Source organism: Epinephelus moara, chromosome 11 (genome assembly GCF_006386435.1).
Source record: "Epinephelus moara isolate mb chromosome 11, YSFRI_EMoa_1.0, whole genome shotgun sequence".
Classification (NCBI taxonomy): domain Eukaryota; kingdom Metazoa; phylum Chordata; class Actinopteri; order Perciformes; family Serranidae; genus Epinephelus; species Epinephelus moara.
Window position 1 is genome coordinate 35131337 of NC_065516.1, and position 26195 is coordinate 35157531.

The window sequence follows — 26195 nt, forward strand, 5'->3', positions numbered from 1 at the left end:
AGGATGTACCACTCTCTCACTCCGCTCTCTCTCACGCAGGCGCAGAACGTACGTGCTACTTGGCCGTCGGATGTAGTCCGTGTAGTGTGTTCAAATGCAACTGACACAGGGCGACGTGAGGCGACGTAGATGACGCAACAGTTGGCTTTCGTCGCCACTAGTTCTTTGATGTCGGTTTGGTGTGTCAGGGCCTTAATGCTGAGCCCAGACACCCCATGAAGGAAGCTTATTTCTGCTGCTTGTACCTGTGATCTCATTCTTGTGGTCACTACCCAGAGCTCATGACCATAGGTGAGGGCTGAGACGTAGATGGACCAGTAAGTCGAAAGCTTTGCCTTCCAGTTCAGCTCCTTGTTCACCATGATGGGCTGGTGCAGTACCAGCATCACTGCAGACGCCACACCAAAACGCTGAGCAAGACCCAGAGATACCTGAACTCTGTAAATCTCTCCAAACCCAGACGGGGCATTATTTTACAAAAAGCATTAAGGCCTTTGAAAATAAACACCTCACTAACACTTCAATTCACATCAGTTATGTTAATGGGAACCATGCCCTCTAATAATTACTGATTGATCACTCTAAAGAACATCACAGGTGAGTCAGGTGGGCGGGGCAAGAGGTGACAAAGCAGCGTTCAGAGTAACTTAATAACAAGTTACTCTCTCCAAACACACACACTCCTTGGAGAGTGCCGTGGCACCTTTCTCAGTCCTCAACCCTGAACGTTGTGCTACTATAATGCATACAGTTTGAGGTTATGGGGTCGGGTGGTTGATTACCACGTAGTGTTAGCATCCCAAACATCTTTCTGTATTATTTATGTCCACTCCTGCCACTTCTGAATATCACAGCTCGTTTGGTGTTCACTTTCTGCAGAGGCACCTTCACTTCAGAACAGAAGTTACTTTGAGTCCAGCGCTCCACACTTTTCAGACCTTTGGCATTCTTGACTTCTTTAGTTTCTGTATTTGCACAAGGCTGTGCAGTCTCATGCCCTTTCACAGGGATTTTTGAGGCGTTTGCTGATTAGAATTAACTACCACATGCCTTCAACTTAAGAGGACAATGGGATTCATCTTTATAAGAACATGTGTGTGAACAGTTCTGGGTGTAGCTGAGATAACTGTTGGGTTGGAGGACTGTGAGGCACCAGTTGTATTTATCACCTCTCTCCATCGCAAGTGTTGGCCAGAGCGCTACTTACAGCCGGATGAACTTTCTGCAGTAATATCACAGGCATGGACTTCACACAGGAAATGTGAACTAGTATGGTTCAACATGCTTGTATTCAGAAGGTGTGTGTGTGTGTGTGTGTGTGTGTGTGTGTGTGTGTGGTTTGCTGTCAATAAACAACAATGAAAGCAATGAATACAATTCTGTTTAATGTCATGCTGCACATACATTGTATTGTACAGCTGCCTTATCATCATCTTAACACAAATATCCAGCCTAACATACAACGTACAATGGTAGCAAATATACACAGAAATAAACTTAATATATCCAGCATAAAGCATGCCTGATAGCTAAGAATAATTTGGCAGGTTCAGTACAAGGCAATGTGTATTTATAGCACTATGGTTAGGTATAGTAACCACTACTGTCAACTTGTGCTACAAGTAAACTCTCTGTAATGGCATGTAACTGCCCATGGAAACGTAATTAACACACAAATTAAATTAACTTACTGCTGTCATTGACGCACACTCTAAGGAGAACAATGCGTTGTCAGTAGGTGGTATTGTTCAGCCAACAAACCACAGCTCACCTGGCCGCTACCTCACTGCATCAACTAAGCTGGTGCAATAAAAAACTGACATGTTATACCTGATTGGCATCAGAAAAGAGTATTTAGGTTCAAAGTAGGAGCCTTTTGCACACTGAGGTTTAAGAACATGTCAGGACATAGATTTTTCTTAGGACTTTTCCTCGGAACAGATTTGAGGAAAAAAAACTTCCGAAGATATTGCTGTAATGACGCTCATTATGCAGCAGTCACACTAATCAAACATTCGAAGATGAGTCACTCTTTGTGAACTTGTGATTGGAAGCCACAGGTTTACAAGCCAAAGGTTTGCAATCCAGTGATCCAGTAATTCGTAACCTTTTAAGTGTCAAGGACCTTGAAATTGATACACATTTGATATGACTTGGCTTCAGGGACCTGACAAGACAAGATTAGGGTTGGTAGATATGATTAAGACCAAAATTCTACTCTTGGGAGGAGTCATAAGACTTCCTTCATGGTTATCTCCTCATCTGTAGTTTACAACTATAGAATTCCAGTCTTGATTGTACCTAACAACCAAAATCTTTTCAGATGAAAGACCCTGAAGCAAAATCTTATCAAATAGGGGTCCACAACCTAATGTCAATTTAGGGGTCCTGACCTTGACACGAAAAAGGCTAAGAACCACTGCTCTTAAGGCCCGAACATACTCGGGTGGAACATACGCGGAATGGACTCCGCGGAGGTCTGCGCGGACTCGAAGCGGACGTCCGCAAGCCCTGTGCGCGCAAAGCTCAGATTTTACGACTGCGCGGACTCCGCTCCGCGCAGCAGTGACTGCTCAGCATGTATTTTTCACATTGCGGGGATTTTTCACAGACATTTTTACAGGAAACTACAACGCGGAAGCGCGCTTGACTATGACATTCCTCGCGGAGTCTGCTCCGCTAATAGTACGCCCAAGTATGTTCGGGGCTTTAGAGGATGATCACCATGTACATGTATTAATTGACCTATGGCTAAGTCCCGCCCTCAAACGTGATGAGCCAATCACAGTGCATATAGCCATTCCCATACACTGGGACATTCTCTGCCTGGACGTCCATTGAAATGCATTACAGAAAGTCAGTTTTGTTTGGTTTTATGAGCTTTTTCTGAGATTTGAAGTTTAAAAATGGTCAAACGGTGTGCATGGGGTACATGCAACTCTGACACAAGGTATCCTGAGAGGCTGGGCGACCAGGTGTATTTTTTACACTTTAAACCACATCTCAACCGAGAAAAGTGTCTCCTTTGGATAAAGTTGTGTGGTAACGTTAGACCACAACATCAACTCAACGTGAATAAGATTAACAATGATGTCTACATCTGTTCTAAGGTAAGTCAACATTGTGTTTGAGGCAACATATTGTCACTTTGCTGGAAAGAAATATAAAGTTATCTTTAACATCTCTAGCTAACGTTAGCTAAAGTTAGCCTAACGTTAGCTCCTAGCTGCGTTGTTCATCATGTCACCTTGTTTGCTGGGAGTTCATTAGCCTATTTTGTTCTAGTTTTGTACTTTGGTGATCGTACATCATTGTTAGCTGTTGTCCAAAGGGCTCTAGTTAAGCTAACGTTAACTTCTGGAGCTTAGCTTCATTAACTTATCTGTAATGGCAGAGATAACAAAGGTTGGCAAACGTTATGCTGAATGATTCAGTGTAAATACTGTAGCACCAAACTAACGGAGAGACACTCTTGGTAAAGATGGTAAAAAGGCCGTTATCCTTTTCTCATATTCTGAGCCAAAAACCTTAACTTCAGTGGCACTTTAACTTGTTGTCTTTGATGGTGACGGCAACCAGATGCGGTTCACAAGCGTACACTGTGACCTGTAAATTTTGGCTTGTAATTTAAGCTTTTCATCGACCTTCTCAACAATAAAATGATGAATATATCCCTCCAATGCGTAGTTTAGGCCCTTTTGGTTACTTCTCAATGACATCTGATCGTTATGTCCCCAAAAATCATCAGTTGCCTCCTGTGAAATGCCGTGTACTGTGACACCTGCCATAGCGCCGGGCACTGAATGTTGATAGTTTGTCCGAGTGAGTGGAGGGGGGCGTGGCTTAGCCATAGGTCAATTGTCAAAAGGCTGCTTTCTCTTCCCTTGCCATCCTCACTCATTCTGTGCATCAAGTTTCTTTGTGTTACAGAGAAGTTGGGTCGTTATCACTCAGACTGGAAATGTTGGGTGACCTTTCCTGCGGTCCTTGATTCGTCCATACCTGAACCCCAGTTAGTGTCTGTGGAACAGGCTGTGTCTCTACTCTAAGGGACAATGAAACAACATGGAGATGAACTAAAAATACACCAACTGGTACAAAAAACAATCGTCATGCATCAGGTGAAACAGCTGAGATTCACCTGCATGTCAGAGAGACAGAGAGGAGAGACATAGAGAGAGGTGATGATGGGAGACAGCAGACAGCTTGCAGCTCTCTGTTTCCCCTCATCTTCATAATCATAAGGCACCCAGGGTGCTGCAGCTGTGCCAATATTATGCGAATGGGCCCCACATCAGTGTGTGAGGGTGGCGGTCGGGCGGGGTGGGTGGTAGGTGGGCGGGTGGGTGATTATATTAGTCTTTAAGCCTCGGCGCTCAGGCTTGTGTGCCTGCCGCAGACTGGAAAGGAGAGTGGAGGGACCTTTGAAAACAGGAGGCTTGAGAATTACAGAAATTGGATAAAATTTTGAAAAATGTCTCTAAATTCGAACACCCCGCACCCCCAGCGCACCTCCCTCACTTTTCATTCAGTGCCCCCGACTGCTCGGTATTCAGCTCCACTGGTAAACAACCTAATAAAAAAGGAGACAGGCGGAATATGAAATGCAGCGGCCCTCTGCACAGACACTCACAAGCACATGTTCACACACTGACGCACATACATCACCAAATACTGTACGCTCTGAAAGTAAGTGATGGAACTGCAGGCTGGGTATGCCGCACTTTAAGGTGCATTTCTTCAGGTGTCTTGATGAGATGAGCCAGTTGGAATAAATGCTTCTCTTTGTTTAATCTGCATTTTGTCATCATTCTACCAAGACAGGAATATCTTAACAAAGAAAGACACCCACTAACATCTGGCTGTTGTCTTTACTAGGTTGCAAAGGTTGCAATCGGCATTTAAGCTCAGCGCTTGTGTTAAACTCCGTCCTTGTTCGAAGGAGCAGCTTCAGTGGAGGCTTCATCATACGAAGACGAAAGACGTCTTTGTGGAAAGTCAAGTTAGAAGCTGGGATGATATCATCAGGGCTTAGCATCGTTTGCTTGGTCTAAATACCTGCTTTTTCCTTATCTTGTACTTCCTACTCCCGTCCACCATTCTTCATCTAGATACTAGCTCACCTGCTCACATCACTGGAACCTTTTCAACCCGCCACATGAACACCTAACACCTCGTCACAGGGGGCCTGTGAGACTGCCAGTCAGCTTGCTACATCGCGAGCTACACCTCCTTGCAGTCTCTGGACTTCCTTGCTCTCGCTGAGACTTGGATCACACCAGAGAACACCACCACCCCTGCAGCCCTCTCTTCAGCCCACTGCTTCACCCACACACCTGGACCTGCTGGCAAAGGAGGTGGCACTGGTTGGATAATCTATCTTCTATTGACTCTTAATGTAGCACTTGAGGTAGATCAGCATATTTGATGAAACTGATGTACTTGCATGATTCTTGCACTTTTTGGGGTTGTACCCACATGGCTGAATGCACTTATTGTAAGCTGCTTTGGATGAAAGCCTTGGCTAATATAATATAATGCGTAGCCAACAAAGCAGTAACATGGAGGGATTCATAAAAGTGTTTCTAATTATTGAATTCAACAAAAAATAAAATGGTTGTGACAGACATATCAGCAGCTGTTCGATTTTCTTTTGAATAGTCAACACACTCACAGGAAATGCTGTTGCTGTGATGCATACTAATTGACTGTCAAGTTAACACTTTTATGTTCCAATTCCACCCACTGCCTTAACAGCAACAGACATTTGTGATATATGAGGCAGTGGGACAATGACGGTTTCCTCTGAGAGGTTTTTCTTTTGTTGTATAGAGTGGCACGAGGTGCTGCAGCAACATTTTATTTTAAGTGCACTGTGATGTCTAACCAGCAGATTATAAAAGCATTAGAAGCAGAGATCGACTTTCATCACACATCAGGGAGAACATCAGCAGCAGCATCAGAGAATCACATTCAGTTTAAAATTGCATCATTAACTAAACAGCTTCCCCATAAACTCTTCAGCTCCTTACAGTTTTTGCACATTTTGTTTATGGTATGAATGGATGGCATTTTTATTTTATTGTGTCATGCATATTGCTACAAGACACCATAAACTCATACAAGCCAGGTCCAGAGTGCAGTGTAAACATTTCCACACAGCAACAAAAGTCAAACAATACAGACACAGCTAAAGCATCTCTCACACACCAGTCCTCAGGTTAGAGCTGAGAGCCCCGTCCTCTTTTCAGCCACTTGGAGGCAGCAGAGCAAGCTGAAAACACAGCATGACATATTGTGAATATATAAAGTTGCTATGGAGAAACCTGTTGTCGTGGTCATTCATCTTCCTTTTTACAAAATGAAACACTCCCAGTATTTCTTCAGACAGGTCTGGGACGCCAAATTACACATCTAGAGTTGCTATCTTTTGAAAAAAAAAAAAAAAAAAATCCTCAAATGTAATTAATGATGTCTTAATTATGCCTTTTTCTCTCTTTAGTTGTATGTATGTTTGTTTATCGATTGATGTTTTTATCAATTGTTTATTAGTTGTTTTTATTAATTAATTTTACTCATGGTACATTTTTAAAACATCCATCTAGGCTGACCAGCTGTGCACTTTACAAAGATGAACAAATATACCATCATTTATGTCTTCACTATGTATTATCCATGACTTTCATTGCACAATTAAAATAACACTAATAAACACAGTCATATAGCCTTTATGAGTCTTTTATAATTATGATTTTATCCTCCTGTTGGCACGTAGGACCACTGAGAAATGTAACTGGTGGTAAATAAGCGGGAGCTCATGGATCGCACTTTCGGAAGCCTCCTTTGTACTGCATCAGCATATTTGCTGAGTAAACGCAGGGACCGGTGCCGTCGAGCCGTCTGGGTCCACAGAGTCCTGCAAACCCAGCAACTCCACAGGGAATTTCACCGGCTGGTACAGCTCCGGTAGAGCCCAGACCGTCCTGATAAGCTTCTCCTCCATATTCGTCTTCTCTTTCAATTTTGTCCTGGCCTCGCCGTGAGAATCCCGGTCTGCAATTGGCTGCTGTTTCGGCGGCGGCGCTGCTCATTTGCATAAAGTTCAGCTTCTCTCAACTTCTACTTGACGCTCTGGTCGCTGGCATCACGCCGCTCACTGCAGCCGACAACCCTGACGCTTTTCGTTGCCAGCGTGCATTGAAAATGAATGGCTGCCAGACACTTATGACGCTCATGGCGCTTTTGGTGGGAATGCACAGTTAGGCTTGTTGAAAATATAGGCTTTCAGGAACAGTGGATAGTTTAAAACTTTTTCACTCAAAGATGAAACAGCTGCGTTTGTCTCATTTGTATGAGAATTTCTTTTAAAAAACAACCTGCATGATGCAAGAAGTAGCTAGCCCCCGATATTTTCAAATGATCCAATCTGGCCCCCGTTCATAAAAGATTGGACACCAATGATTTAATACCTTTTTCCTTCTTTCTTTTCTTTATTTAAGTCGAGTAAGGAGGTCAGATGCACATACAAGCCAACCCGTTCTCATTCCCAGGTGGTTAAATACCAACGCTTTGTCATACCACCTCGGTGTCTCATACCGATGCATAAGGCATCCTTTGGTGCCTGTATGTAACGCACAGCTGTCTCCTGGGTGACACACATTGTAAAACGTGAGCCAAACTGCATCACATGCCTTTGTAAGTTACGTAATGATGTGCTAAAACTATGCTGACTTTTGGTTTCACATTGGACACAACCAGGTGTCTCCTGTTTGATTGACCCATCCACCCCTTCCTCCCTCATGGTTGCGTTCTCTAGGATAGTAAAGGAATGACCCTCCCTACTTTGTCTCTGATCAGCTTACCCTGGCATTCCTTCTCTAACTTTAATCAATTCCTGGCTTAAACCTAACCAACCCAACCAACAAAGGCAACAAGTACTAGCTAGTCAAAGGGGAAGAAGGGTGGGTCATTTCTTTGGTATTCTAGGAAACACAAATTTGCCTGCCTCCAACAGTAGTGATGGCCAAATGAAGCCTCATGAAGCATTGTCTTTATTGTATGAGCCCACTAGATGGCGCTCATGGTTTAAAGAGAGAGGTTTAAAGAATGGCAATTCAGTGTGCTTTCAACCTTTTGTTGAACAAAAAGCGCCATCTAGTGGGCTCAGAAAATAAAGACAATGCTTCATGAGGCTTCATTTGGCCATCACTATCCAACAGTATGCAGAGTTTCTTGCTCTTTATACTGCGTCATTCATTCATTTATTATCAGTAACTGCTTATCCTGTTGTGGGTCGCAGGAGGCTGGAGAGAATCCCAGCTGACACTGGGTGAGAGGCAGGGTTCACCCTGGACAAATCGCCAGACTTTTGCAGGGCTGACACATAGAGACAGACAAGCTCACAGGCAATGTAGAGTCACCAGTTAACCCATTCTGCATGTCTTTGGACTGTGGGAGGAAGGCGAAGAACCCGGAAAAACCCGTGCTGACATGGGGAGAACATGCAAACTCTGCACAGAAGGGCTCCCCCTCACCAGGGTTCGTATCTCCCACCCTGGATTCGAACCAGGAACCCTATGCTAACCACTGCACCACCATGTCGAGTAACAATAACGTTTAATTATAGAAATGTATTCCTTTCCCTTTAAATTCTTGAACCACAGGCCTTGGTCACATGATGACACCTGAGCTGGTTGCATTTCCTGATTAAAGCTGTGGAAGGTCTAGTCAGAGTCATGCGTGTGTGTCCACCTGATAAATATAAGTCCAGTAATCACTCTCTTTTATCTTTGTATTTGGTCTCCACCAACTCCTGAGAAAACTAACTGTCTCTTTAGCTGCGAAATGCTCCACTGTGTTCACCAGCCGGTCTCTAACTGTGTGTGTCTGCTGTTTGCTGCTGAGCAGGTAGTGTACGCTGGTTTTATCAGAGGTTATTGTTGGAACATCTGTCTTCTGCTGCTGAGGTTGATGAGCACTGACAACCAAAATAGGTAAACTGTGGGTCATACAAACAAAACAGTGAGCTATATTCTGTAAAGCCGAGGGGAACTGCTGGATCAGGTGATAATTCTTACTTTGACCTCCAGATCCACCCATATCTTTATGAAAAAAAAATCTGCATGTTCAGTGGTAATTTTGCACAGGTGTGTATTTCAACAAATCTCAAAGACAGAAATCAATTATCATGTGATGACAGTGAATAAACAGATAGGACAACAACACAAGAGCTTTCAACACTCTTCAGTACCCAGAGGCCCTGCATGCACTCACAATACAAATGCAGCGCCGCCTCCACAGCCCACTGGCCAGTGGATAGACCAACGTCCCCACTGACAGCCACTCTCTGTGAAGACAACTGAAGAATGATGTCTCCAATCGAGCACCAAATTGGAAACAGAGCGGGGGAGAATATTGAGGCTATTGCTTGGATAGCGACACATTGATTCAGTACAGTGTGGAGGCAAAAGAGACAGCTCTCTCCGAGTCTCTGTCCCAATGGAGAGACATGGGAACTTCCATGCAGTCACACTGGAAATCAATACGTGTTTATAATCACATGTGGAATGTGAGGTTGTTTTAATATCGAAGTCTAGTTGGGGGGCTGGAGTGAGAAGATGTTCGTAAATGTGTTTTTGTGGCTATATTATGTTGTTGGTTCAATACATGGTGATGCTATTATGACTGTAATAATTGTATGACACGATCACATGTCTCACTGACACGGCCTTTTTCTGAATGAGATTTATTTATTCCATTAACCTGAAGTTATTGGAGGACACTGTTGACTGGATTTTATATTTGTATGATGATGATGATGATGATGATGATGATGATAACGAGATATAGTGTAAGTCTTTTATGAGCTAAAGCTGTTTGAGAATGTGTAAGCACCTGTAGGACTCTTCCAGGGACCTTTGGCTTTGGCCCCAAGTAGTAGTGATGGCCAAATGAAGCCTCATGAAGCATTTTCTTTATTTTGTGAGCCCACTAGATGGCGCTCATGGTTTAAAGAGAGAGGCTCAAAGGATGGCAATTCAGTGTGCTTTCAACCTTTTGATGTACAAAAAGCGCCATCTAGTGGGCTCAGAAAATAAAGAAAATGCTTCATGAGGCTTCATTTGGCCATCACTAGTCAGTGGCAGGGTTTCTGTAAAGTGCTCGAAAGTTTAGTTGATTCATAACACACATTAAACACTCATTAAACACACATTAAACATGGCTTAATAGAAAAAGCGCCATCTAGTGGGCTCACAAAATAAAGTAAATGCTTCATGAGGCTTCATTTGGCCATCACTACCAAGTAGCAATGACAGGATAATGACACAAGATTCTCACTGAGTTCTCTGCTTCTTTAAATCTGAACTTATCAATATGTTTTAATATTTATAACAGATAATGACCACAGGTGTGACCATCCACAGAACTGGGTCGAATAATTGATTCAATGATCTATCAGTACAGGACATTTAATTGAACTACTGTCCTTGTCCCTGTATTGGTGATTGAAACTCTAAATCACTACAGAGAATTCTGATCTCTGACTCAAGACAGATAAGCAGAAACTCAAGAAAGAATACTCAGGTTAATTCATGACCACCGATACTCGTTATGGCCGTATTACGACCTTACTATAAAATCACAAGCAACCCACAGATCACTCTCCTGTACCTCTTGTTGCCTATTGTTCCTGTTCCTTGTTCCTGATTCGACAACTGTATTGGCCACTGGAAACACAACCCACAACTCTTCTGCATCCCCGCCGTCCAAACTTACTAAAGTCTGAACTGATAATTACCAACAGTGACCGAAATAAGAAGTGGCTGCTGAACCCCTCCAGTGCCGTAACAACATTTTCCATGTGTTAATGAGTAGATGCCAGGCGTCTTAAAAAACGAGTAAGTGTCAGACCAAAACTAGGCTCTCCCCTAAAATTAGAGTGAACAATAAATTGCCTCACACTCTTCCAAGTTCGACTCAGAAATCACAGAGCCCAACAGCACTGTATCCTCCTGTGTCTGCTGTTAATGTTCCAAGATGATGCAACCAACGCAGGGACATCAACCAAAAGACATGGTTAGGTTTAGGCATGGTTAGCCAGCTGCTTCTCATACTGCTGCAAAAGGTTCTGTCTGGCCGCATTATGCCACCCGTCCACCTATCATACTGCAGTGACAGGTGCTGTCCGACTGGCGGCATATCATTACACCGCAAAAGGTTCGGTCTGACTGTGTTACGAACTGATGCCGCCTGGCATATCATACCGCTGTGAAATTTGACTTTTGGCGTCAGTTCTGGGGTTAAACCTCTTAAACCCCCCCCCCCCCCGCCTTATGGGGACTTTACAAAGGATTTGAAAGGTAGCTGTGGGATGAGTCCTGATGAGGAATGAGGTCCAGGTGAAGAGTGACACTCAGTACGTTTACATGCACAGTTTAATTCCACTTTCATTTGGAATGAAAGGCCATTCCGAATAAAAGTGGTCATGTAAATAGTCATTCCGAAAATTAAATCCGATTAAAGGGGCTGGAATATTCCGTTTCTAATTCCGAATGAAAGAATTTCTCGCACTTGTATACACTCATTCCTCTTTAAGTTCATTCTGGTCTTTCTGCGCATGCTCGTTTCCTTGCCCTTCTGGCGCGATGACGTATATAGTGTGCATAGCAACAGACTGAGATAAAGCAGTCGGACTCGTTGCACTCACCGGTTTCCATTCGCCAAAGCACGGTCTTCTATCTCCCTTCTTCGACCTTCTACCTCCCTTCTCCTCCTCAACAGACGAAGCATTAGCAGAACAAGGTTGTTGTCGTACTGCTGCTTCAAGAATATAAGCAAAACAAGCCTGAAAAAGGGACTAAGAACGGCATCGTCAAGCATCTTGTTATCCAGAGCGAGAACTACAGTGTTTTCTTCCGGTAAACGTAAACAGGTAACATCCGCCCCGCCCCCTATCCAATCAGAAACCTTCCCTGCCCCAAACCTTGCACGGACCCAAATAAAGGCAATTAAACTGATCTCCCATGTAAACCCTCATTCAGAATGAATATTTCTCATGTAAACTACCTGGAAAGACTTTAATTCCGAATGATTTCATTCAGATTTATTTCATTCTGAATGAGAAGCCATCATGTAACCGGAGCCAATATCAGTTTCCCCTGTTTACCGACGACATCAGCCTTGTTCTGTGAAAGTGTCTTCTGTTTAGTTGTCTTTTTGCCGTAGATATTTATGCCATGTGTATGTATTTATTTTTTTATAAAAGTTAGATACTGAAGCCTTGTGGCACTCTGCTCATTGTTACATTTAAAAATATTTCAGATCAATATCTTTTGTGTTTTTATTTTGTAAACTCTGAGGAAAGTAGTGTTAGTGCCCCATAGTTGTATGCCTCCATGTCCCAGTCAACTTTCTCTTACAGTTCACATCCATGTCAGTGAAAACACGGATGCTTCACACACAGAAGATCTGTACAATCAGCACAGTGTCAAAGTGGGCACCCAAGATTAGTGTCTACAATTCAGTATCCGACCACATGTCTTCCCTTCTGCTCCTGAGTTATAATGTTTATGATGTTGAAATATGGACAGAAAAGTGTTTTATGCAGAACAATATGATGTCCCAGTGATGCTGACCTTTGACCTTTTGGATTAAAATTGTTGGGCTACATGAAGTACAGCCCTACAGATTCCTTACCTTCTTTATGAAGTCATGTAATGATTACAGACTCCCATGTATCTGCATACTGTCTGTTAAAGCTTTTGCATAAAGAGAAACTAATAAAGACTGAAATTCCTCATAAAATTCATTTGTAAATCCATCACTTCCTGGACATTTCTCATTCACACTGCTCTGCCTCAGTTACTGGCTTAGCTGAGCCAATATGTCACTTCATGATTATATCAGACATTTGTGTAAAGTTTTGTCAGAATTAACATATGAATTATTGAGTTATGGCGGAAAACATGTTTTGTGATCTTGACCTTTGACCATTAAATTCTAATCAGTTTTTTCTTCAGTCCAAGTTTTGCGTCAGATTTAGAGAAATTCCCTTGAGGTGTTCTGGAGATACCGCACTCACAAAAGTAAGATGGATGCAAGGTCACATTGATCTTGACCTTTGACCTCTGTACACCAAAATCTTATCAGTTTATCCTCGAGTCCACAGAGATGTTTGTGCCAAATTTGAGGAAATTCCCTCAGGGCATTTCTGAAATATCACCTTCATGAGAATGGAACAGATGGACGGACGGACGACCAAAAACATGATGCCTCCAGCTACGATAACCGCTGGCACAGAGGCATAAAACTATTTCTGATGTTTGACACAATTTCAAAACTTTAATGATTTCAGCGACATTAAGCATTTGAAGATACACCGAGAAATGACATCACAACAAGCAAAAATACCAATGTAGGCACATGCCATACATTTCTATGGCAGAGTTTAAAGGGTTAAGTACGGGTGTGTTTGATTCCTTAATAACCATATACATGCTCCCGCTTGGCCAGATCATCCGCCGCCATGGGTTGGATTTCCATTGCTATGCTGACGATACTCAGCTCTATCTCAGCACATCACCTTCCACCCAGTTCCCTCCACAGTCCCTCATCGATTGCCTTCATGAAATAAAAATCTGGATGACCACCAACCTGCTCAAACTCAACAGCCAGAAAACTGAACTCCTTGTTGTTGCTCCCAAGACTCTGCTCCGTGGGGCTGGAGATCTTGTCCTCACTGTTGATGGCTCCTCAATCTCGCCGTCCTCTGAGGTTCGCAACCTGGGTGTCACCTTGGACTCCACTCTTTCTTACGACACACACATCAAATCCGTCACCAAATCAGCTTTTTTCCACCTCAGGAACATCTCCAGACTCCGACCTTCACTCCCCGACTCTGTTGCTGAGACTCTAATACACGCCTTCATCACCTCACGTCTGGATTATTGTAATGCCGTTCTGTACGGGGTCACCAATAAAACTCTTGGCAGACTCCAACATGTTCAAAACTCAGCTGCCAGGGTTCTCACTCGCACTAAACCTTGGCAGCACATCACCCCCACTCTCAAACAACTGCACTGGCTTCCTGTTAAGTTCCGGATCACCTTCAAACTTCTCCTGCTCACCTACAAATCTCTGCACACCCTTGCCCCTCAGTATTTAACAGACCTCCTTCATGTTCACCACCCGTCCCGGAACCTGCGATCTGCGGACTTGGGCCTCCTTTCAATTCCTCGTACTAGAAGGCAAACCTTTGGGAGCAGGGCCTTCAGTGTGGCAGCACCCACCCTCTGGAACTCGCTTCCGCTGGAGATTCGCCAGGCACCAACTCTGGACTCTTTTAAATCTCAGCTAAAGAGGCACCTTTTCCTGCTGGCTTTCGCCAGCTAGTTGTGTTTTCTGTTTGTTCATGTCATGTGATTTTGTGGTTGTCTGTGTGATTTTGTGGTTGTTAGCAATTGTGAAGCGACCTTGGGTTTCTTGAAAGGCGCTATATAAAATTGATTTATTATTATTATTATTATTAATAATTCAACTTTTTATTTTGCAGAGAAAGATTCTGTGACTTCCTTCAAAAGTTAAACAGTCTCGCTTTAGATTTTTTTCAAAGGCAAAAATAATCTAATTTCAAGTAAGTCAATATCAATACAAATTATCCAGCATCAGCAGCTTCAGCCACTAAAAAATAGGTGTGTGTGTGTGTGTGTGTGTGTGTGTGTGTGTGTGTGTCGGCCTTTCACAAAGCCAATATCAGTCAGAGCTGCTCTGAAAGCCTTTTTGCCTTCCCTGTCAGAATGAATGCGTTTGCTTTGACAGTAAGTTACGGGTTTGATCAAATAAAGTGGGAAAGTCTGCTGCCGCTCTCTCCTCTCATTCTGCAGCTTAGAGTGCAGGGTTTTTGTTTTTTTTGTGGCAGGCATTCGAGCAAACAGGTCAGTCCCACATCATTAGTTATTCAGCACAGTGTCAAAGCACATAAAATTCACATTCCGCAATGCACCGCATCCATGAATGTTTGTGATATTCTACTGAATACATTTGCATAATATCACATTGACATTCTTCCTACAGCTGTTGTCTGCAAATGATGGATCGCTGAAATGCGTGTAGACATGGAGGAATGCGCTTTGAAAAGAGCATTTTGGAGTCGATATTTTCCCCGTCGCTCTGGTGCCGTCTGTGAGACGTCTCGGCTTCAAAATCTCAGCTGAGAAGCGGCGAGAAAACAGATCAAACATCATGAGAGTCAAGTGTTGAACGGCAGCGAGGACGAGGATGCCTGGCACATCTGCCAATCCCTCATGTCACCAGTGGCCATGTTGGTGTCCTGACATTTCTGACATTCACTTTGTGTTGTGAAAGGACGGGCGGCTTTTAGTCTATGGCACACTTAAACACACACACATGCACACACGTACAGGCATGCATGCTGTCACTCTGAGAGAAAACTGGAAAGGACAAAATGAGAGAAATCAAAATGTCAAGCTGGAGGGTCACTGTGAAACATGACAGGGAATACTGTCTCTTTAGCACAGAGGGGCACCAGCGCCGTGATTTTAATAAATGGGTTCTCCGACCCTGCAGAAATATTCATTCTCAGACAAGATGACATTTTATCTCCCTGCCGGTTGCCATGACACAAATGACATTTGATGACATTACTGTTCTCTCTTTAAATGTTTCAATTTCAAACATGCAGGGCTAAATTACCAACCTGAATACCGACTGTGCATCAGCAATGATGGCTTACTCAGAGAGCCCCGCTGTAGCCCACTTTACGTGTGTGTGTGTGTTGTGGAAGCATCAGCGTGCATATCAACTCGCACTCAAAACTAATGTGGCTGATTAAAGGTGAGGGAGATATTGGAGGCGACACCCACTGACACACACCTCACACCTCCAGCAACACATCCAGTCCCTCAGCCCCGCATCGGCACAGACAGGCTGACCCTGTCGGAGTGTCCTCGTCCTCGTAGGTCGCACCGTGATGACATCACCTCTGACTGAGCCTGTCACAGTCCTCCTCCTCATGATGCCTACGTTGTGACACCGCTGTCAAAGAGAGATGAAAGCTGTGTGTTTGCGTGTGAGGTACACACACACACACACACACACACACACACACACACAAAGAGTCTGTATACATAGATTTCAAATAGAAACCTACTTTTAGTCAGTAAGACCAATCGAGTTGAACAATTTAGGCCCAGTTATCGCTGAAGGTTCTGGGCCTGTAGGCTATTTATGAAGGGTCTCAAGAGCAAGAAGTAAGTCTTTTCTCAATGATGCATTTTTGGTCCACTTTTCAGAATCAGAAGAAGTATACAGTCTGATTTATGGTAGGGTGCTTGACACTTTTCAAGAGTGGATAGGAGGGAGCAACAGCTTTTTTTAATTGATGCCTTTGTAAGCCACTTGTGGACCATTCAGAATGGACTCATGACCCAATTTTGGACCGCCACTGCCATAAACTGTATTATAAAGATGGAAAACGCATCTCCACCTCCCCCCACTGTACAAAAATGAAGCCAAAATATCCTAAATAAGCATCTTGTGCTGGTAACATCATGTGGAGCCAGAGTCTGTGCAGTAGGGATCCTGAGTTCCCGTCCATACACCCGTCCGACCAATCGCAAGAAGCGCCGTTGATAGGGATTTTTTTTAACATCAAATTACTAGTTATAACCAAACTTATCAGAAAAAAACTTTAACTTAAATAAACAATAGCATGATAAGAACTACCTAAAATGTCAGAAACCATCTTTGGGAAAAACTTATTTGACGAGTACTTGGAGCCCATGTCCCATTTGCTAACATGGAGGGGAGTTTATGACCTGTACTGCAGCCGGCCACCAGGGGGTAATGGAGATGTTTTGGCTTCCTTTTGGGGGGGCTGACTTGTCGTCCATCTCCATCATACAGTCTATGTGATACACAGAAAGACAGAGGGGCAGGAAGGGGCTGGGCAGTTGCAATGACTGAACAAGCTGAATTTGTCTGAAGTGTTGCGATCACAACATCCTGTTTTGGCAGATGTGTCAAAGTAAAGCTGCTGGATTTTGGACACAATTGTTGCCCTGTCCTCGACCACTGTAACGTTCATTCCAATCCATCTTACAAAGGAGTCAGTTGGTTGGTCACAGGTAGGCTTACTCAGTTTGCGTGTGAAAGCCTGGCCAGGTGTGGCAGGGTGTGTTAGCTTAGATCTCCGGTTTCACTGCTAAATGCTTTGCGTTGAGGTAATATTTCAGGCTTGAAGTTCTCCAATGGTATGAATACTCCATAATGCAGAAATTGCAGAGAACGGTGCTCCTGTCAACAGTTCTATCTAGGTGTTTTTGTAACGTAAATGTCCCTATCATGGGGCCAAGTAGTGTCATCTTGTAAGCCTCCATCATGTGACAAAGACACTGTGGCCTTCAATGACGCACCGGGTCAAAGGGCACGACAGAACACGATTAACCAGCCTTCATTTTTTTTAACACATTATTTTTCCTGTGATAAAATAATCAAAATTAACATGTTAGCTTAATTGGTGAGTCTAAATTGCCCTTACTGTAGGTGTCATTGGTGAAGGGTGTCAGTCCTGTGATGGCAACCTGTCCAGGGTGTACCTGCCTCTCGCCCAGTGTCAGCTGGGATAGGCTCCACGCCCCACGACCTCTTAAGAGGTTAAGCTGTTACAGAAAATGAATGAATAATATTCCAAACCACTTGTCACCATATGTCACCATAATCTCACAGTCGTCTGTCTCCTTACTGACAGTCAGCGTTTAAGTTAATGAATAATGTTTGGTCCTACTCTGAGTTAGGAGTGGGTTTAGGCCTAGTCTGACCTTTAGTTAAACCTTTGTGATTCCTTGGAGTGATTCTGAGATGCTTGATAAATACAGGCCCTAAATGCCAATCCATGTGAATTTAGCAGAGCATTACATTTCCCTTGCCTATTTTGTATAATTCTGTTGAGGACTCACTATTTGAGTGGCACTCATTACAAAATACAGAAATTTCCAGTCCTAAAGTACGCCTTTGTCAGTGGCAAAATATGTCTGTGGTGACTTAAGAGCTCATTTCAGCAACCTATTCCCCTACTTAGCACAACCACATTGTTTGTCTCCATATCACATTTGACAGGCTTGTTTTTTTTTGTGCCCCCCCCCCCTCCTTTTTAATAACAATATGACTTGTATCTGCGGTGCAGCGGGCTCCATGCAGGATGTCAGTCCACTGTTATTTCCTGAGCAGCGAGCAGGACTGATAAACGGCAGTGATTTGCTGAGCGTTTGACAGTTTGCTTATTTCCCTTTTGCTCAGAGGGCCCCTCATCAGCTAATTTCAACATGGCAGCCTCAGAGGCGCATGTCTTTGGGGAAATGTCATTTTTAATTAAATCCCAGGTCCTTTAAGATAAGCAGTTAGGCGTTAATTTCACCCAGGGCGTGACGTTGTCAGGAGCCCAGGAGCATGACGTATGTCTGTCAAGATTAATCATTATGCAAAAACTGCCCTGTTTTTTTTTCCCTCTCCTCTCCTTTCCCCTCGCATGCAGAAGGAGTCCCTAACTGCCCAGCTAACAGAAACATTGTCTGAATGGTCCAAATGAACAGCACCTGAGTGTTTGTGTGTACGGCTCCCTTGACATCCTGGAAATGTTTTTCACTGTGCCAATCAAACATTTTCAGGAAGTTTTAAATGACCAGGAGACGTCTGGTGAAGTCTCATGATGTTCAAAGGACATTAAAAACAAAAATATATGCCTTAATGTCAGTCAGGCATTTTAAAGCTGCGCTAATCATCAGTTTATATTTTAAAAAAGACCAGATGACTATGTGAAAGTGTTGGCCCTCAGCTGTCAGAGCTTGTTGTCTTTTTTCACCTCAGTGTTTTGGTTTTTATGGTCTGCCAACTTTACAGTTTTGGTTGACTCCTGCTGCTTTACACAACCTTTCCAACAGGCAGCTGTTCACAGTGAAAACACTCTGAACCCACTGTACTCTACCTGCTCAGCAGCAAACAGCAGGTAGACACAGTTACAGACCAGCTGGTGAACATAGTGGAGCATTTAGCAGCCAGAGAGACAGAAATGTCCCTCGGAAGTTGGTGGAGACCAAACCAGAGGTGAAAGAAGAGTGAATGTTGGACGTATCTTCATCAGGCAGACAAAAACACAACTCCAAAGTAACTGTAATTTAATGTGTAACTGTATGTGTTGGTAACACATTATATGAGCTTCATAGGGTGATAATAATCCAATGGTCAGTTTATAATTTCCGCAGACTCATCAGGAGCATGTCCAAATATTGTCTGGAGTGCATACAGGCATGCATGGCCTGAACACATTACTGAGTAGCGATGGCCAAATGAAGCCTCACGAAGCATTTTCTTTATTTCATGAGCCCACCACATGAGTTTGTTTTGGTCTCCCTCCCTCTTGACTTTGTTTACTTTCCTCACTTCTGTTTCTTTTCTCATGTGCTGAGCTGAACTACCAATCAGAGATTTCATTCACCGACGGGCTCCGCGGTCGCTAATTCAACATGCTCAATTGGCCGAAAAAGTAGTGATGGCCAAATGAAGCCTCATTAAGCATATACTTTATTTTGTGAGCCCACTAGATGGCACTTTTTGTTCAACAAAAGGTTGAAAGCACACTGAATTGCCATTCTTTGAGCCTCTCTCTTTAAACCATGAGCGCCATATAGTGGGCTCAGAAAATAAAGAAAATGCTTCATGAGGCTTCATTTGGTCGTCACTACTACTGAGTCACATTATGAGTTGCCGTGATAAAATTCACACACGTTGGATCAGCCTGTGATTTCAGTTTTTCACTTTGATTTTCAGTGTGATTTTGAATCCAGCCCTCAGTGGGTTAATGATTTTGGATTCCACTGACTGTTGTGGCGTCATTTTGTTCTCAACAAATTATACAGTGTACATCAGTAAGGATTTTCAACTTGAATAATTCATGCATCAAGATCTGACGTGTGATTAAAGTGTTCCCTTAATTTTTTTTGAGCAGTGTATATCTCTGGATGCCTGCCTACCTGCTCCCCATTTGTATCCTGATATCACCCTCATGAGATTAATGTTTTTACATTTCGTTTATGGTTTTTCTTTATTGTCTTTTCAAGTATTTTTATTGAGCCAAAGATGAAGCGCTCAATTCTTTTTACGTAAAAGCCTTTTGAAATAATAAGTTCACAGATGCAGGAACACAGAAATGTGAACATGGAAACAGAACAAAACATAGGTGCATGAAATGTGCATAAAGTAATTAAAGGGATAAAAAAAAGAGAAAAGGTACAGAACTTCCTCAACTCCCTCTATTCCCTTATCCACTACCCTTCTCACTCATTAACCCACACTCAAAAAGGAATGCTATAGGAGAGTGGGTTATAACCCAGGAACTGTGCTTTGTGCAAGAATGTGCAACATATGATATGAGAGGTTGCCAGATTGTGATATGTTGTGGGAGTCTGCCCTTTAAGATGTATCTTATACTTTCCAAATGTTCTGTACTGGTCAGCTCGCGTGGCCACATATTGTAGGATGGAGCTGTTGTTCCTTTCCGTGACATGAGTAGGAGAGAGCGGGGCACAACGTAGCACATTTTAGTTTGGGATGAATGTTATTAAAAATGTTTGAGATGATTTTTTTGTTTTATTCTAACAACATGAATATTTCTGCTACAAATAAACAGTTATGTTTTTTTCTAGAACTTACCTTTCTTTGACAATTGCACCAGAAGTGATGGAAGTGAAATGTTGTATCGTATCCCATTAGTAGGGTTAACTGTTACAGGCAGAGGGTGTGGCTGTAACACTTGCTGGGAAAGTCTGTTTATCACAATTAATTCAACACAATTCTATCTTTATTATATAGGTCTCCATCTACATCGGGGATGGATAGTCTATCATCCATATTCAGTGGTTGGACCCATAGATGTAGGCTACATAGATTGGGTAACATCACAACACACAGAGCCGGATTGGAGAGTTGATCCGAGATGCCCAATTTTCCGCCTCGTAGGGTAGACATATTGGTGGAACCCTTTTATGGTTTAAACAGACCGAGGCGGCCTTCCGCAATGGGAGGGGCTGTTGAAGACTTGTGGGAGGAGCTGTTGATGACGCCGCACGTGCGAGCCACTGGCGGTGGATAAACAGGAAACAGCTGATAGCAGGTAGGTATTTTTGCTGCACTCCCCGATTTTGTTTTTATACTGCCAATGCTGAAAAAAGACTGATTGGGCTTTCCTGCAAATTTGCACAACTCCTATTTAAAAAGGGCCTCTCTCTTTAAACCATGAGCGCCATCTAGTGGGCTCAGAAAATAAAGAAAATGCTTCATGAGGCTTCATTTGGCCATCACTACTGTTTGGTGGTATTGTGGTCAACTGGCAGGAAGCACGAAAGGATCGACCCTGTGTAACCACGTAAAAAGTCCATGTTACAATTTAACCCATGTTAAGTTGTGCCCTGTGCTCTCCTAGTAGTGTTTTTGGCGTAATGTTGGAGTAGGAGGGAAATTTTTGTTTGGCTGTCTCAATGCCTCAGATAAACCCAGAATGATTAACAGAAGCTCTGGTAAAATATTAATATTTTCTGAGACGCTGTTGAAGACATCGGACCAAAAACATTCAAGCTGAGGGCACGAGACAAAGCTAAAAGAAAGGGTTGCTTCTGAGGAATGACAGTGTTTGTATGTTTTAAAATGTAACTCCCATGTGCATATTTCATCAAGCATTATTCCCAAGTAGCCTCTGTGTATTTTACTGACATAAAGATATTGTTTTGGTTGTTCACATTCTCTCCCCTTTGTTCTTCTATGGCAGAGGTAGGTGTATTGTGTATTGTCCCTTTAACTCCTACCATAGCGCCGACGCTATGTTTTCTATGTCTGGAGTATTATTACCGTAACTCCGTCAAACTTTGTCCGATCAGAAAAATTCCAACGGTACTGGAAAGCAGAGAATTGTGGGCATGCGCACATATAGGGTTCATTACGGTACGATATATACACATAGATGCCACACCCTGGCTTGTGGGCTGCGTCAATACCGCCGCCATCTTGCCTAGGTGTTCAGACCCGTGTCAGACTCGGCAAAAATGCCACATTTTTGCTCTGCATTTGGGTGTACTAACGAGAGAAGTGTTAAAACCAAGCAGAAGGGAATAACATTCCACAGGTAAGAAGTTGTTTTACAATATTTTATTGTTATTTTAATATTTTATGTTTAATGAGATATATATCTCAAAAACTGATCCTTCTTTTAAGCTAACGTTAATCAAGTAAAGTAACTGTCCTGATCTGGGCCTAATGCCAAATTAAGCTAACGCTATGTCACACAATTTAAAGAAAAAAGGTTAACATTTATATAATATTACTTATAAAATTATGCTGCTTTTTCAAACAGCTATGTCGGTGTATGTGTTATTCCAAATTGTCAGCTATCTGTTTCATGGCACCAACGTGACATAACGCAGTATAACGTTAGTAGTTAACTTGTGGCCTGAATTGTAACTACAAATTATGTGGAACTGCGTTTTTCTGACACACTTATTTTGTGTGTAGTTTCCCAAAAAACACAGATAGGAGACGGGCATGGGTAGCAGCAGTGAGGAGAAAGGACTTTGTCCCGAGTGACTCCTCAGTCATCTGCAGCTGTCACTTCAGACCTGAGGACTTCGACAGGACTGGGCAGACTCCTAAAAATAATACTAGCTACTGTACACTGTATTTTTTGTAAATATGACCTAATAATGTAAACAGTTCTGTGTCCAGGCTCCCATGAGCACTGTGGTGTTATACATATGAGATTAAAGCAAAATTTTGTGTAAACATGCAGCTCTAAGTCATTTATTTTCACTTGTACAAAACCAACATTTGTTAATCAGAATGTGTAACTACACTGCAGCTCGGCACAACCCTGCTGATACACTATTTTTTGCACATTGTGTGAAATGTGAATAAACATTTATAATCAAAATTAATAATTAAATGACATCATGGTGGGCATTGTACATCTAGTAAGAAAAAAGAATATTTATTACATGGGGAAAGTTTAGTTTAAATGTGTTGTAGAACTATTACTGTTACTTTATCTACATAAGATCAAATATTTTGGTATGAAAAGCTGCATTTTTTATTTAACCAAGTATCCTGTATCATAACTACATGTCTGACGATTGTAACAAACCAAACCGCATGAAAATCGGTTGAGAATTCAGCGAGGAATGATGATTTTAATCATAAATCATCTCCTGCCTCAATAGACATATATGCATTAGGCAGTGCAGCTCCACCTGGGCAAGATGGCGGCCGCGTTGACGTATCGCTCCAATGAGGAGCACCGTTGAATGCGGCATCTACGTATATATATATCTATGGTAGGCATTTATAACAAAACACCGGAAGTACCGGAAGACCTCTACACAGCTTCTCAATACCATAACTCTGCGAAAGTTTGCTCAATCTGAAAAATTCCAACGCTGACAGAGAGCTGAGACGCTGTGCTTTCTGTCAATATATGATGTGTGGTATATGTTACGGTAATGTGGAACGGTACCGCCAAAACTGCAATTTTGACAGAAGACGAGGGAAAAAAAACAGAGTGAAGGAAGAGAGGAAAAGGAGAGCGAGCGAAAGAGTGGTGTTTTTTTTTCAAAAAATAGCGTTATATGGTTGCATTTGTTTGTGTCTGCGTGTGTCTGTGTTTTATTACACACATTTCCAATGTCGGGAAGACCATCAAGAACGGTAAAACGGCCGTTTTTAGCATACCTTGTTTGCAACACTTGCAACAAGTTTCCTGTGTTTAGCTCAACTTTATTATAATTATTTGTCAGAGAGTGTGTGTGTCATAATGTCAGACACACATATTATTTGTACATATTACGATGATGAAAATCATTGTGTTTGCTGCTATGATAAAAAGGAGAGATTTTCATTTGTTATCATCCATTTTACTTTCAGTGCTTACCCCTCTGATGAAGAGTCCTCCAGTGACAGGTATTGACATTGTGCCTTCTGTAAAATTATTTATTTTGTATTATGTGGATTTTTCTGTGGAAAATTGAAAGCACTTGTAATTGAAAAACCTTTATTTGTTGGTTAGGGGAAATTCAAGTTACACTGCACATATGCACCTGGATGATTTTGGATTAGGTGTGTTTGAGTGTGGGACTTGACAATTTTCCCCATTTTTTCCATCACTATCAGTGTTCTCTCTAGTGATGAGCAGCCATCCTGCAGTGGTCCCAGCCATGGTGACATCCCACCATGAGGGAGAGGGAGATGCAGAGGCAGAGGCCCTCAAGTCTCTGCTTACCACTCACCACCACACCAGCGTTGGAAAACAATGGACGACTCTGATGAGGCGGCTCCTACTCCCCCTAGATTTTTCCCCAAACGCCCCCCTGGTGTTCAACTCCCTTTCAACCTGGGTAACCCCAGCCCAGGTGAAATCTTTTGCAGGTTTGTCGATGCAGAGGTTCTCCAACACCTGGTTGAATGCACCAACAAAAAAGCAGCGACTAACCAGGAGAAGGGGAAAACATTTGTCTGGACGCCGGTTTCAACTGATGAGCTGAAGAAGTTCATTGGGCTGCTGCTCTATATGTCTGTGGTCCAGATGCCACAGTTGAGTGACTATTGGCGCCAAGGTACAATTTTTCACCAGCCTTACCCTGCAACTGTCATGTCCCGCGACGGTTTCCGGCTCATTCTGAGTAACCTTCACATGAGTGACCCAAAGGCAGATGCAGAGAATGATGCGATGAAAGGTACGGAAAATTATGACCCCATCCATTGGGTCAGATCGCTCCTAAACATGGTCCGCATGCGTTGCCTGTCCTTCTACCATCCCAAACAACACCTGGCAGTGGATGAGAGGATGGTTGCCACCAAGGCCAGACATGGCATAAAACAGTACATGAAGGCAAAGCCAACAAAATGGGGGCTGAAGCTGTTTGTGTTGGCCGACGTGAATGGATACACAGTGGACTACATCCTGTACACGGGAAAGGGCACCACGCCTGTCTCAGGGAATGGGCTTTCCTTTGATGTAGTTGTGGAGCTGGTTAAGAAGGAGCATTTGGGGACTGGCTACATCATATACACAGACAACTTTTACACCAGCCCCCTGCTCTTCCGCCACCTCATCCAAGAGGGATTTGGTGTTTGTGGCACATACCAGGAGGGGAGAATCGGCGTGCCAAAAACAAAAGAGAATGCGCTGGACAAAAGGGCATCAAGGGGCAGCATCCGATGGATCAGAGATGGTGACTTTCTGTTCATCAAGTGGAAGGACACCCGCGAGGTCTCCCTCTGCTCCAGTGTCCACCCGGTCTACAGCGGGGACATGGTGGAGCACTGGCAAAAGACAGGTGAGCAACACCGGAGAGTCTCCATCCCCAGACCCACAGCGGTGACAGAATACAATAAGTATATGGGAGGAGTTGACACCTCTGATCAAATGCTTGGAATCAGATCCGTCCACCGCAAAACTAAGAGGTGGACCACCACGGTGTTCCAGCATCTTGTGGACATCTGTGTGACCAACAGCTTCATAATCCACAAGGAGGTGTGTGCCAACCAGCAGCAGGCACACATGACCCGGCAGCAATTCCAAGAAGAGCTGACTGCACACCTACTTGGAACACCACTGAAAGTCTGTCCTCCTCCTCGACCAGCCACCCACCACTACCCTGACCCCACAAGCAGTGGGAATCCAGCTTCCCAGCGGTCGACCAAGGGGCGGCGAATTTGCAAACTTTGCAAAAGGTCCACAAGCTGGATGTGCAAACTTTGCAATGCACCACTATGTCTGCAACCAGACAGGAACTGCTTCAAGCAGTTCCATATTTAGCAATAAGCTAATGTGGAGATATTGTTATGTTTTATTGTGATAGTATAAAGTTATATTGTTAAGATTATAGTATTGTTGTTATGTTGTTATAGTTTTTATATTTGACTTGAGAATGTTGAGAATGCACTTTTTCTGAGTATGTATATAGTTATCTTTTGTACTGTTTTTTGCACACACGTTTAGGTTCACATTTCAAGTGTTCAATCAAAACGTCATGTGCAATAACAATATGTGACTTGAGAATGTTGAGAAGGCATTTTTTCCACATTTACACTGTTTTTTGCACTAATTTTCACCTATGTATATTGTTATTTTTTTGCACTGT

General features: G+C 43.0%; 2 long non-coding RNA genes across 6 annotated transcripts in view; one reads left to right on the forward strand and one right to left on the reverse strand.

The window, feature by feature from the left end:
- The window catches only part of LOC126397384 (uncharacterized), a 771111-nt gene that overhangs the window by 56097 nt on the left and 688819 nt on the right, over positions 1–26195 (reverse strand). The window lies entirely within an intron of this gene.
- LOC126397385 (uncharacterized) lies at positions 22082–22842 on the forward strand. The gene is made up of 2 exons (XR_007570656.1): positions 22082–22189; positions 22576–22842. It is a non-coding gene; the product is annotated as an uncharacterized LOC126397385 (long non-coding RNA).